The sequence below is a fragment of the Rousettus aegyptiacus genome, unplaced genomic scaffold (assembly GCF_014176215.1).
Source record: "Rousettus aegyptiacus isolate mRouAeg1 unplaced genomic scaffold, mRouAeg1.p scaffold_m13_p_7, whole genome shotgun sequence".
In the NCBI taxonomy this organism is placed as follows: domain Eukaryota; kingdom Metazoa; phylum Chordata; class Mammalia; order Chiroptera; family Pteropodidae; genus Rousettus; species Rousettus aegyptiacus.
Window position 1 is genome coordinate 94,669,012 of NW_023416310.1, and position 15,510 is coordinate 94,684,521.

A 15,510-nucleotide genomic window follows, 5' to 3' on the forward strand; every position below is an offset into this window, starting at 1 on the left:
CATTGGCCCAGTTGCTCGTTGCACAAATGCGTCACTGTTGTTCCTGTGCTTTGTCGTGTGTTTTAATATCCAGTAGGGCAAACTCCCTTTCTATTCATGTTTTTTTAAGCTTGACTTAGCTATTCATAAACTTTTATTTCTCCAAATAAATTTTAAAATAAATTATCATGTTCCTTAAAAAAAAAATCTAAGTAGAATTTTTATTGTATTGTATTGAATGTATAAGTTAAATGGGAAAATTGATGTCTTTATAGTATAATATTAAGTTGTCTCATCCAAAAACAGAATTTTCTTCACTTATTCAGATCATCTTTTAAATTATTTATTAATATTTTTTAAAGTTTTTTTTTCCTCTGCAGATACTTTGTATATTACTTTATTACTATAATTAATCAACTCCTAGATATTTAATAAATTTCTTAGTTGTGAGAATACCACATTATTATTTATCATGTTTTCTGATTGGATGTTGCTAGTGCTAAAAAAGGTTGATCTTTTATGTAACATCTTAGTCAGTTCTTGTACTGGTTCTAATAGTATATCTTTTGATTTAGTTGGTCTTTCTAGATAAATGTGCAAATGAAAACAGTTCTATATTAGTCAGTTAGGGAACTTTTTTGCTATTTCTAGTGCTAAGAATTGATCATAAATTTATGTTGAACCTTATCTTGACTATCATTATACAATTTTTTTCTCCATTAGTCTGCTAATACACTAATATATAATATAAATTTTCTCTGTTGAACAATCTTGTATATCTAAGATAAATTCTACTTAATCTTGATGTGTTATTTTTAAATCTATAGTTGCATTAACTAATATTTTATTTCAGATTTTCAAATCCATGTTAATAAGTAAAATCAGCCTATTATTTTAATTTATGTGTTGTCCTCATCTAATTTTGAAATAAGGTCATGCTAGCATATGTAAAATGATATATATAAATTTTGCCCTTTTTCTATTTTCCAAAAAATCTATGAGATAAAAATTAATATTTCTTAAAAAGTTAGTAGAACTTTCTATAAAACCATCCGGTTCTAGAGTTTTGGGTTTTTTTTTGTTTTTTGAATTTGTTTTTTTTAATGGTGACATTGGTTAATGAAATCCAATGTTTCAGCTGTACACATTAACAGTAAGGCATTTATATATTTACACTGTAAGTTCACCTCCCTGGAGTTTTTTGAGAAAGACAGATATCTGTTTATCATTTCAAAATATTTAATACACATTAATGTATTCAAATTCTATATTTCTTATCTATACTACTTTTGCTTATCTGCTTTGTTTATCTCTTTTTAGGAATTTATCCCTTTTAACTAGGTCTTCAAACTTATAAGGCTATAGTTGATCATAAAATGTATTATTATGATGGAAAAAATATGCCAGCATATTAGGAATTATCCCCAAGTGTAAGCTTGAGGATAATTCCTATGTTTAAATATGTTATATGTTCTTTTCATTATAGTCTGAATGTTTTATACAGATAAGCTATTGCTTTTACATAATCAGAAACAACTTATGATATTTCTGTTTTGCATCAGAATTAATCCATAAAACTTACCTAATTTCAGAAGGTATTTTCAAATGCCAATGCCCGATTAGGTGAATCCTCAGGCAAACTTGCTTTCTCAGGTACTAAATTCATCTGTAAACAAGAAGAGCCCTTCCAAAGGGGAAATTATAATTTGTACATTGTCTTGAATTTTTCTGTATACTTGCAATACTTCACAAATAATAATAATTAACAGGCAAAATCTGACCCTCTTGGGTTTATGACAATTTATATAAAAGGGCATTTTAACATAGCCAGCCATGGGTACATTTTTTTTTATTTACAATTGAACTCTCAAAACATTAATCATTTGTTCTTTTTACTGCTTTTACACTCAACTATGGGTTTTATCAAGCAGTGTATATTTCACTTAAGGCCTCAAAAATATTCCAAGTTTTTCTTTGTATTTTGTGGTGAGTGGTGCCTTACTTCTGTTTGGTCTTTAATGTGTGTTGTGTGTGGGTCCTGAGGATTCGATGAAGCTATTTTCTTTCAAAAAGATGTCACATAACACAAATTAAATCCAATAATTAAAGAGACACAGACAAATGGATTCAGCTAGCTCACATATATTTTTAAACAAATGAAAGAGAATGCACGTGTATAAGGAGGGATTTTCACCATCTTCCCCTTTAATTACGTGTCTTTGACTTTCTATGTATAAAGATAACACACACACACACACACACACACACACACATCCACCCCAGAGTAATTCATTCTTCACCCCAGCCCTTTTTTCTTGCAGTCATACTGAAATAATTCTAGGTGTATCTGTACTTTTTCTTGACACCAACAAAGGCGACCACAGAATCCTGGAGTGAATTATTTGAGAGGGGCTAAAAACCACACACACACACACACACACACACACACACGCACAAAGATTTTCATTCATAGAGCTCCCTACCCTCATCTTCAAAAACAGAAGAGCATAGTTTGGAAATGTGCCACACATAGCAGATGTTCAAGAATATTAAGATGGATGTACAAGAATATTGAGGGAGAAAGAGTCTGAAGGCACAGACCCAGGTTCTGTCAACTCTTGTCTGTATGACCATGGTCGAGATATTCAACCTCTCTAGCTTGGGTTTTCTAATCTACAAAATGGGGGTGATAACAGCACCAAACTCATATGGTTGGCAGAAGGATTAAGTGAGATGACATATTGAAACACCGTATTTTGTAACAGTTACATATACAGGTATAGTATATAGCTGTGTATGTAACTTTTGTTTGTTTCCCCACTAAACTTCATCAGGTCAAGGAGCTTTGTTGGTTTTGTTTGCCATTATATCTCCAGCAACTAAAATAGTGCTAAGGATATAGTAGATCCTTAACAAAAGCAACACTAATGCTGAGTGAAAAGTGTTTATCTTAGTAACCAAAACACATCTAGTAAATGCTTGATAGTACTATAGTGATGGTGATTACGGGCAGTAGATGTGGTTGTGGTGCTGGTAATGGTGGAGGCAGCTACGATGGTGATGTGGGTGGTAGTTGGGATGGTAGAAAACTGATAGAAAAGTGCAGTGGTTGAGAGAGAGGCCCCGGGAAACAGGCTGCGCGTGCTGAGTCCTGAAACATTAGTTAAGGACTATGACCTGGATCTCGCTCTCCCACTCTGTGAGATGTGTATGAAGAACATCTCCTTTGTAGGGTTGTTGTAAAGATTAAATGAGTTAATATTTTAAGCATACTTAGAAGAATGCTGGCCATTATCAACATTGTTACTACCACACCTACTACTTACATAACTGGTCAAGAACTGCTGTTATGGACTATAATTTTAAAGGAATGCATTCAGTAAGGTGCTATGTGAAAGACTGAATGAAAAAATCATCAAAAGGATGGAGGATACAATTTAAATGATCAGCAAATAAATATAAGAATTTGTCTACCTAACAAGTAATCAAAAAATGGTAATAAAAACACGAAGAAACACATGTGATCCATTAGAATAGCAAAAATGAAAATAGTGATAGCACTCAATATCACCAAGGGCTTGAAGTAACAGGCACTTTTGTACGTAACTGGTGGGAGTATAAATTGGGACATTTCTGGAGGCCAATTTGTCAATATATGTCAATATTCTGGAAAGCCCATTGGCCCAGAAACACCAGTTTTAATCATTTAGCCTAAAGAAATAATCAGAATAGTGTTTTATAATACATGTATCTATGCATGAAATATAACCATAACATTGTATGTAATAGTAAACATTAGAATTTGCATCTGTATAGGAACTAGTTAAATAAAATATTTTTATCCATATAATGGAATATTTTTTCAGTCATTACAAATGACTTATTTGTTGACTTGGAAAGATGTTTGTGTTGTGAAAAAAAATCATATTATAGGACAATTGGTAGTATGATTACATTTGGTTTTTTAAAATTTATGTTTATACATATTGATAAAAGCCTAGAAAGATATCACAAATGTTAAGAGTTAATGTTAACAGTCATTACCTCTGGGTTACAAAATTACAGGTGACTTTCATTTTCTTCTCTACATTTACTTGTATTTTCCAAAACTTTTACAATAAGTATCTATTACTTTTATAATGAAGGGAGAAAGCAGTCAAAAGGCTATTTCCATATTGTAATTGATCAAGTGTCTCACTAATTTGAGCAAGGGAGGTTAACCAAATTAAAAAGTTCTAATCCCAGACTCAATTCTATCATCTGAAACAGTAGCAGCTAACAACTAGTAACCATTTAGTTACCATTTTTGTGACCGATAGTCTTTACTCTGACCCAAACGGGGAGTTGTGGTGGGATCTCCCAGTGCATTTAGTGCAATGACTCATCTAAAATAATGGCAAAACCATTTGAGACCATGCACGGTCAAAGGCTGGACAGGGCCAAAATGATCTGGGCGCCTTCAGAGGAGATCAAAAAAACAAATATACTCTGCCACGGGGATAAACTAGCAAAGGGCGCCCTGTTTCTTTTCTGCAGGCTCCACCTTCATTAACACCTCTTCTCCCTTGATATGTTGTATCTGTTCATCCGTTTGTTTCATCCAGTGGTTTTCAAACTTTGATGCATCAGACTGACCTAGAAGGCTTGGCAAAACAGATTGTGGGCAGCTCCCCCGAAGTTTCTTATAGATCCAGGGTAGCCTGGAGAATTTGCATTTGTAACAAGTTACCAGCTGATGCTAATGCTGATGGTCTAAAGATCACGCTTTGAGAAAACGGGAATGACCAGCCTATATAACACTAATGTAGCCACGTGTATCATTCCGTTTTAAAAACCACTTTATTGCTAGAACAAAACTAAAATAATAAATTAAATTTAAGGTTTAAATTGCCCATAGTCTGAGTTCCCAATAAATCAATTTTAATTTGTTTCTACTCCCTTCTGAATTCTGTCCATGAAGACATTCATTTTGTTATATTTGTAGTAATCATAGATAAAAGTATGAAAAATGATAAATTTCTCCATATTATTGAAAGATATGTTCTCCTTATCTCCTCCAGCTAACCATTGACAACATGGTTCTGACATAAATTCTTCCACAGTTTTCTCTGTGCTCACACAAACATGTATGAAACATAGTGTACAAACATGGTCAGGAGCTCTGGCTGAATCCAGGTTAAAATCCTGGCTCAGCTCTTAGCAACTATATGTCCCCGGGCATCTCTAAGCCTTAGAATTTTTTTTACTGCAGAATCGGAATAATAAGATATCCCTCGGGTTGTTGTGAGATTTAGATTAGTTAACATATGGGTAGCACTTAGCCCAGTGTCTGACTTGAAATACATAATGAATATAAACCATCGTTATTGGTGCGCATTGGAGAGGGGTTACACACATTTCTCTGCACCTTGCTGTCCCTGCAGCACTGACATTCCTCCAGGTGAAGACACAGAGCTCTAACTAACTCTAATAGATAATTTTCTGCAATAGCATGGCTGCATCCCTACCCGGTGAGCCATTCTTCTGGGGATGGACATTCGGTTTGGTTCCGGATTTTTTACTACTACAAATCCTGCAGCAGTGGCATTAACAAGGAATCCTTGTCCCCCTCAGCACTTCGAGGCAGTCAGTTCTGCCTTTCTTTCACCCTTTTGCACAGAAACTGCCTCTTTCCCCAGACCCTTCCTCACACATGGGTTTCCTCCCCAGTCCACCTCCACTTGTCTGCTCTCTTCCTCAATCTTTTCCCTGTCAGGCTGGCCAAGCCAAGCCAGAAACCCACAGAGACTTGAGGAGGACTGGCTGGCAGTTGAGGTGCTGAAGCCAGAGCCCCTGAAGTCGTACTGTTGCCATAGTTCCTGGGTTGGAGTTGAAGGCAAAACCAGTCAAACATGCCAGGAAGCCATTTTAATTGTGATGAGGGAACAAAAAACACCCAGGCAATCGGTTTCTGGATGTCCCCCAGGTGCTTCCATCCACCACCTCCAGAACATCTCTGGCAGGGACACCAGCTGCATATTTAGCCTGTTTGAGGAATTAGCGACTAATCATACCTTGTATTGGCAGAGTGACTTATGCATTCTCAGAAGATTCTCTTGGCTCTAGTATGTTATGGGTTTTCCTGCTGAGTTAAGTGACCCCCAAGGCTCACATCAACAGAGCTGTGATTTAGCTGTGCTGTTGAGGTTTGCTGATATACTGCATCCAGCCACCTGTGAGCCAGGTGTTATGTGTTGTAAGGTAGTTTAAAATGTTCCCTTAAAATTCCCATGAGCTCTTCCAGATCCCATTAGATATGGGAACTAACAGTTATGGAATGTATATGTCCCCAGCATTGATTGTTCACTAAGTGATCCGTCACTTAGTCCTCCCTGAAACCCAGGAATTGTTATCCCCATTTTGCAGATAAGGCCACTAAGGCTCAGGGAGGTGAAGCAGATTGTCCAAGGTCACTTACCTAGTCAAGAGTAGAGCTGAAATTTAAGACCAAGTCCACGTGAATAAAACTCTGCATCCTCTCCACCACAACACACAACTAAACCATCAAAGCATAAACTTTAAAACAAACACAAACTATTTCTGAAACATAATCAGGAAAAAGCCACTTTCCGATAGTAGACTAGGATGTGTTTGTGTACCAAACCTCTTTGACAATTCTATCAAACTAGAAGCCAAATTACCTCTTATGCTCCTGTCCGAGCAGTTAGGTGTAAAAATGACGCTGTGACGACGGTGGTGGTGGTGGCGGCAATTACCTTTCATCCACTGAGCACCCTCTCTGTGCCAAGCACGATGCTCGGCTCTTTTCCATTCTCGCCCTGACCCTTTTTCATTCTCAAAACGAGCCAAGAGTTGTGTGCTGTAAGGCACATATACACACAAAAAATCCTGCCCAGGTGTCCAAGCGTGCAGGGCCAGGACACAGCCAACCTGAGATTTGGCCTGAGGCCCCTGGCTCCAGAGCCTGCGCTCAGAACGGCGTCTCTGCGCTTCATCTCACATCGGGTGCCGGTCAAAGAAAACAGATGTTGGAAATGCCCCACAAACTTCCCCCGCGGTGGTGGCCATTCTTAGATTTATGTGTTTTATCCTGCAAGGCTCAGGCATATTTAGACACTTTAAGCTAATCATTACCTGTCACAATTTATCTGGGTTGTTTATTGTCAGCAAGTACATGTAGACTTCAGGACCCAATTGCCCTCTGCTTTACATCACCTTTTTTTCCTCTATTGTACAGCCATAATGTTAATAGGCGATCTCTATTGCTAGCAGAAGGTCATTTTTGTGGAGTTGATGATACTATAGGTACTTGGCCTAAATGCACTGGATAATTGCCTCAGTCTTTTCGATAATTTGCCATCACAGGCTCTCACACAGCAATTGTCAGTCACGGCTAAGACAACACCATGACCTCCAAGAAAGCAAGAAAGAGCATAACTGAATTTTGTGGTCAGGACCACAAAAATCTCTGACCCTGAATTTTAGATCTCTGCCCAAGAATTGCCTCTCCAGACTAGAGCAGAGCTGCCCACTTGGTTACCCAACTCCTCATCTCACTATCAAAGGTCATATTGTAGTGACGTATCCCTGCTCTGTGCCAGCCAAGTTGGCGGGCGCAATGCATACCAATGGCATGGCATTTCTGCTTGACTCGACAACAGGCTTCTATATAAGCAGACTTGTAAAATCTTACTAGCTAAAACTACACAAAGTATCACTCCTTTTCAATGTGAGAGCCAGCTACTGAGTCCACCCAGCATCACTTTTAGTTGGCACTTTTAGTGTAGAGAACTGCCGCTACACTAAAATGAGGTAGCTCTTCCTAATTCTGCCTTTGGTCAACCCGTATTCCAAGGCACTCTCTGCCGCGGGAGTAGGCAAGGGTGGAGGAGAAGAAAGGTCACATACATGTGGAAACCCACCGTGTGTGCTAGTCCCCTCTTGGAGAATCACGGTGGGGATTAACACGTCAAAGGCTCTGAAGCGTCCTACAGTGTAGACACATATTAACTTTGTTTCACCCAGTGTTTCCCAGCCTTATCTGAGTACTCAGCTCTTTTTGAGGACCGGAGTTCCATATGGCTGTAAAGGCACACTCTACCATGTGGCCATGACCCCTGGACTCTAGGGTAATGAAAATTAAGACAGCATGCAGAGGCCAGTGGAATAGTAAGGGATTCCGTTGACTTCATGGCGCCCCACTCCCTTCCTGAAAGTCCCAGAACAACCTGATTCAGAAAAGTTTTCCCAAAGCTCCAGAATGAGAACAACTGCCCAAAACCCCTTCCACCAACTCCAACCCACTAATAACATTCACCATAACATCCTGCATTGTTCCGAGTTGGGGGAGAAGGAAGAGATGCTTATCGAGAGACAACAACCTTGTCCTGTTAGGTTAGATTTTAATCTTGCATGGAGGTCATGGCAAGACTCCTTCAAACCGTTACTAGATTTCAGAATCCTGACTTTTTATGTAGATGACAGCATATATTCTTTATCACTCTCACTCCTTTTTACAGAGGCGTGAAACTAAACCGTAAAGTCTAAAGTCATAATTGTTCGAGAGAAATATTATAATGCCAGTAAACGAAAGGAAAGCTGCTGGAGCCATTTAGAATTATCCTGGCAAAGATCAAAGATGCGAGGAAAGTTGGAGAGTTTTCTGCTCCCTGAGTTCTGCTTCTGAGTTCACTGCTAATTCAGTTTCAGTCTCTGACTCCTGTATGATTGACAGCAGAGCTCAGCAATATTCATTGGCGCCAGTGCGTCAAAAAAAAAAAAAAAAAAAAGAAAAGAAAAAGAAAAAGAAAGGAAGAAAGAAAGAGGGAAAAAAAAGAAACCCATTTTGGGAAATGTTTTCACCTTATTCAGTTCTTTTTAAAAGGCAGAATTCTAAGAATTTCACAAGTAATACACATGACTCATTTCTCCTTTTAAAAAATTGCAAGTAAAGCTAAGTTTCCCTTTAAGCAATATGTTCAATCCCAGTGCCTTCTCCCTACTCCCAGAAATAATAAGAGTGTTTAGTCCCCTACTTGTACATCACCCCAAGCATGCACACCTGTGCACACACATGTATGTGTAATTCATATGAAATATGTAATATGGTTCGGGTTTTTTTTTTTTTAATCAATGATATACTATTTTGCAACATACTTTTTTTTTTTTTAGTGCAAAATGTGCTTGGAATAGCTATCCTACTGATATATATCTAGTCATTCTTTTCGAACGCTGTGTGGCATCTCCTCAGTTCTCCCAGCACGAGCAGGGGATTGCTAGGGTAGACCTGAAGATGTTACTGCTGGGTCACAGGGTACATTTTCATTTTCAAATGATGCCGCCAAGCTGTGAGCAAAGAGCTCCCATCTGCGAGAGAGCCAAGGGAAGGAATCCCCACAATGACTCAAGGAAGTCAGAAAGGAAATGAAGCAGGTGGTTGCACTGGCTGCTTTTGAGAAGCTTCTGAGATCCGTTTCCATGCCAGCAGTCCCCAAAACCCATTCACTGTCAAGACTACTGCCGTGGCTCCTTTTCTCCGTCCCAGGGCAGCCTTCTGCCTCTCCGAGCTTTCTTTTTCCCTTCCAGATTCTCCTTGCTCTTCTGTGTAAATTGCTATTCCGATCTTAACTACTATAAAATACGAGTGTGCTCACGCATAGGTGAGGAAGGCAGACATATTATCATTGAATGTTTACCATTGAATTTTTTTTTCTATAGGAAAACTAAATAACTTTTGTTTCATGAGAAAGTAGTGAGTATATGGCAGCCAGTTCATATACTCTTAAACAGAGTAAAAAAGCAGAGGAAAAAAAATATCTACGTCATAATGATGAATTTTCACAAAAAGTGATAGATTTGCACTAAAGAAAGGTAGGATATTATAAGCAAGATATTGGACACACTTGTATCCAATTAGGTTTTTTTCTAAGCTTAACATCTAAAACCTCAGACATAAATTTTAAATCTAGACATAACAATTGCAAGCACACTATTTGTGATCTTGCTTCCATCTAAATCTAGGCACAGAAGGTCTGATGATGATGTGTTACACCGTGGAACTTTAAATAATGGGAAGGCCAAAAATAGATATCTATAAGCCTCAAAGGCCCAAGTCAACCACTAAAAAGACCATACAGTCTTTTATTGAATAATGCAGTTCTTTCAATCTACCCTATACCAGCCCCTAATACTCCCAACACCCCCACAACTCTGATACCATCTAAAGGAGGGAGTGGAATTGTGACATAAAAGTCTTTCACTGAGATTTGAGGGAAGTTTTGCAATTCTAGCTTGAAGTTTAATTTCCTTCAGGGTGGAAAGTTTTAAGATTTGGTAATAGGAGTCAAAAGATAAGAACAAGAGTTTATAACTTTTTTACTTTCAACTCATATTATCATTTGTGGCCTACCAAGCCAGCAAGGATAGCAAACAGTATAAGTTGAGGGGCACCAAAAGGCCTAAAATATGATAACATACCAGTCCCTAAGATTCCTAACATTAACTTCACTATGTAAGGGCTTAGTAGACGTGCTCACAATGTTTTTAGTGCTATTTTTTAATTTTAAAATTGATATATGCATAAGATTTTAAAGAAAAAAAAATCTAACATTACAGAAGCTATACAATAAAAACTAAAAAGTCTCTTTCCGCTTCCTTCAGCCTATATTACATACTCTGAGCACTACTATTAAAGTTTCTGTATAAGGATAAACTGTATATCCTTTCAGAAATCAGGTAATATACATTAGATAGATAGATGATAGACAGACAGAAAATAGGTATATATATATATATATATTTGTGCATTAAAGTTTTTCAAACAAATATCATTCATACTGTCTTTACCTTACTTTTTTACTTAATATAGTTTAGATATCTTTCTAAATCATCGTTTTTTTGTTTTTGTTTTTGTTTTTGTTTTTGTCACCCATGTTCTTCTCAATGTCTGCAGGGTATTTCAGAGGTCCATACTCCTCTGAATGTGTTAAAATTAATTTATAAATCTGATCTCCCGGGGAGGCATCTGAATAATTTTAATTTTTTGCTATTAAAAAAATAATAAATCAACATCCTCAAACAGATGCTATTGCATATAGGAATAAGTATGTCCATAAGATCATTTTAAAATAGTGGAATTGCTAGAGCAAAGAGAAGAACACATTTTAAATTTTGGTAAATATTGTCAAATTTCCATTCAAAAAGTTTATACTCATGGTGTCTGAATGCCAGTCTTCTCCCACATACTCACCAACCCTGAGTTTTATCTAGCATTGTAGTTGTTGTTGATTTAGTGAAAATGATTTATTTTGATACTGTTTTTGTCAATCTAGTTTAAGTATGTTGCTTTGCTTGGTGTTTCTTTTATTATGATGCCATTGAACATCTTTTCATGATTATTAGTCACTCATATTTTTTTCTGTGAGCCTATTTTTTGTAATCTTTGCTCATGTTGTACGAGCTAACTCTATATAAAGATTTTATCCTAGTTGATCATTTATCTTTTTATTTTGTCTATGGCATTTCTTACAATATAGAAGTATTTCTATGTACAGAAGTATTTCACTTATATAGTTAACTATATGACATTTTCTTTATAACTGCCGGAATATATTCATTTTAGTTAGACATTTGATGATATCTTCTTTTTCTCACTCTGGAGCACATACAATTCTTACGTATATTTGACATTTAACTTTTACTGACCTATATTTTAGTTAACATCTGTGTGTCATGTATATTAATCTCTCCAACTAGATTAAAAGCAACTTTAAAATCTGGAGGAACAAAGGCCTTCTTTATATTCCCCACCCCCACAGTGTCCAGTATCTAGAAAGGAAATTTTTAGACCAAACGAGAGCACTGCTAAGAATACTGTGAAACTCTAGAGAGGTATAGGCCCAAATTGACAAACTGACCCAAGGAAAGAATAAAAGATTCCCCAGATAAGGTATGACTGATTTCCGGGACAAATCCACTCTCTGTTCTGCCTAGAGTGGAATTGGCTCCTAGTTCTTCATGATCTTGCCTTTGCCCGTCTTCCCATCTCAATCTCGTACCACTCTTCCCCTTGCCCTTTATATCCTACTCCCCTGGCCCTCCTCTGTGCTTCAAATATGTACCAACTTAGCTTTTACCTAGGCCCTTTGCCTGGAATGTTCTTTCCCTTGATTTTCACACTCCCAACTCCTTTTGGTCACTCAGACCTGTGGCAGATTGGATTTTCCAAATACGGCCACATCAATACATGTCCTACAATGTAAGGTTGACACTCCTTCATCAAGACATGGGGTCTGTGTTGCTCCCTGTTAAAACTAGGTGGATCTTTGTAATCAACTTAATCAACAGGGCACAGCAGAAATAATACTACGTGACTTCCAAGGCTAGGTCATAAAGAATAATAGCTCTCCCACCTGGCTCACTCTCCCAGGACACTTACCCTTGGAACTGAGCCACTACATTTTGAGGAGATCAGAACACGTGGAGAGGCTCCGTGTAGGTGTGCCGGCCAGCGGTCGGCTAAGCACTCAGCCGACAGCCAGCATTAACCACCAGACATGTGACTGAGAAAACCCTGAAATGGTTCCAAGCCCCAGACTTCGTGTCTTCCAACTAGGCCCCAGACATTGTGAGGCAGAGACAAGCTGTCTCCACTATGCTCTCTCAGAATTCCTGACCCTGAGAATTTGTGAGCATAATAAATGGCTGTTTTAAGCCACCAAGTTCATGAGTAATTCATTATATAGCCATAGTAACTAGAATAAGACCTCAGCTTAAATGACCTTAATCTAAAGCTGTGACCCAATTATCTCATCACCTTATTTAACTTTAGTTCTCTGCATGACATTCTGTTAATTTTCATATTTGTTTTGGTTCATGGCTTTGCTTATTATCTGCCTCCCTCCACTAGGAAGTAAAGTCAGTCTGCACAAGCATCCTATCTGTCTTGTCCATCTCAAAGTCCTCACCAAATATGACAATGTCTGGCACATAGAATAAACAAATGAATACATGAATAAATGTTCCCAGGCAATTAGTTTCTTCCATTAAACCTTATGTTTGCTACTTGGTATAACAAACTTTTACTGGGACCTTACTCTATTCTTAGGGGATGTGTTATAATTTCCTATTCTGTAGGTGCATGTGTACTTCAAAGAGTGATTTAATGCAAATAGAAATAAAAATAAGTAATAACCAGGAGCTACATCTAATGAGGATTTTTTAATTGGGTTTAGAAATGACAGTGTTAGGGGAAAATAAAGTAAGGCAAACTCTTTGAATATTAAAAAAGAAAAAGCAAAAAATATAGCTTACCAAAGAAAGTGATGGACATCAATCACATAAAAAACTGAATTCTACCATTACCCTATGACTTGTAATTTCTTAAAAACAGGATCATCCTCTTTACTTACTCAAAGAATACCACCATATTGGTCAGGGAATTCACTAGATGATATGGGAAAAGCCAGCTCTTTGAAATCTGATTCTTGATGGTTGAGAAGAATGTTAAACCAGTAACTTTCCTCTCTTCCCTACTTACCACTCTTTGCCCAAGAGGCGTTGGAATCAGTGATCAAACCAACAGAAGAATGAGCAAGCCCCATAGTGTGTAAACAGAACTCAGGCTTTTAAAAGTTTGAATGTGATTGCTCTTAGAAATTGTTTATAAAGTAAGTGTAGTTTAGCCAGCTACCTGGGAAGTTTCTTCCTGAGACAGCTAGCTTAAGGGCATCTAACAATGTCTGTTTTCTCCCTTGAACAAGCACATTTACATATTTGTTTTCCAAATCAAAACCACCCTTGCTGTTTTATAAAATGTTGGCGCCAGTTTAACAGTTCCATTGGCCTCTTAGAGAGAGAACTGGAATCTCAGCGAGGAGCACAGAACTAGCATGTTGTAAAGAATGCAAGGGTAAAAATGTATTTTTTATGACATCCTGGGGAAAATGAACACCTAACAGCCATGAGCTTGGAACTTGCTTGCGCCTATTATAACTTACAGCTTACAGTGATGACTTCTCGTCACTAAAAAATGTTCAAAGTTCCTTGGCTAGAAAAAGCATAGGAGATGAGGTATGGCCTGTTTGAAGCTAACTATTCCTCTGGAATAATAATACAGTGCATAACAACTAATGCTTTCCAGAGGATTCTAGGATTAAAATGAGAGGGGCTAAATCCTCTTCTCTTTTCTATAGTCCAGCACTTAAATGTTACTCCAAGGCTCTTCATTATGTATCTACTAAAATACCCAAGTCGATACTATTTGCTGCCATCTATACCTTTCCTTCTGATTTGGCACCGATTCTGTAACTTTTATCCTGAATCTCAGTGTAGCTAAAATTCCTCATGGTCTTCTTTTCAAATGTGGACTGAGAAAAGTGAATTCAAAGACTATAAAGTAAAATTGCTCACCAGTCTAAATCTTCACCTATTGAATCAAGAAGATAGCTGAGGTACTGACCTGAAAACAGGACTATGAGCAATCAGTAGACTAAGTCTTAATAGGATCAAAATTGTGGATTCAGGTCTACACATGGATTAATTTTACCTACTTATTCAGGACTCCAGAGGATATTTCTCTAGTCCTTTCGCATGACCTTGATGGAAAGGCAATTAAATGAGGAGAATGTGAAACTAGCAAATGTCCATTATACAGTCTTTGGGAATTTGTGCTCCAACCTGCATTTATTATCTCAGGTTAGGCCAGGTCCCCATTCCCTCAAACAGATGACCCGTGGATAAAAGTTACCATTGGCTTTCCAACCCTGGAACTTGCCTTTCTGCAAGGAGACTAAGTGGAAGCTAATTAGATGCTTTTTACTTAGAAAGTCTATTCACAGACTAGGTTTTCTGCCTTCAAACTTAAAGACCGCATGTGTGCCAATGTTTTTAGCCCAACTATCTCTGAATATTTTTTAACTTACTCTTTCAGTTCTTATGCCTGCTCTATTTGTACAGCATAATTATTTGGGAAAAGGTTGTTCCAGGAGCAATCAATCAAAATAACCAAAACCCAATCAGTAGAATCATCATAAACATCATCATTCTTATAAGAAGATAGCAAAGGTAAACCTGGTTTTAAAAGAACAGATTCCAGCAAGCTTAAAATTCATGAGAGTTCTTTCTATGTTAAGTACAAACTGATAAATCAATATTCTCTTTATTTCTTTTACCAAACTCCATATTCTAGTTCAAGAAAATAAGTTTTCAGAAACTCTTTTAGAACAATTTGAATGGCAAGTTGAAAATCAAATGGTTCTGACACAGCAGTGATTTTGATGAGTTAACTGCCAATGAATATACCATATAGGTAAAATTTTTCCTGAAGTGCATGTGGGTGTGTTTAAGGGTAGAGCACTTGGGGCAAAACACATCTTAAGCTTTTCAGAAACCCCTATATTTGCAAAATCATTTGATGGATTTTTTTTTTCACTGATTCCAAATCTGGCCTATTTCAAGAACAAAGAATTCCTGGCCTTTTCTAGGCATCCTCCCCCTTCGTTTCTATATGAGCATACTCCTTCCTATTCTCCA

The 15,510-nt window shown here is 37.4% G+C and overlaps 1 long non-coding RNA gene across 2 annotated transcripts in view; it reads right to left on the bottom strand.

The window, feature by feature from the left end:
- LOC107500892 overlaps positions 1-15,510 on the bottom strand; it is a 51,669-nt gene that overhangs the window by 18,049 nt on the left and 18,110 nt on the right. For both annotated transcript variants that reach the window (XR_001594621.2, XR_001594622.2), the window contains exon 2: positions 1,562-1,663. This is a non-coding gene — a long non-coding RNA (uncharacterized LOC107500892). The remainder of the gene's footprint in view (positions 1-1,561; positions 1,664-15,510) is intronic.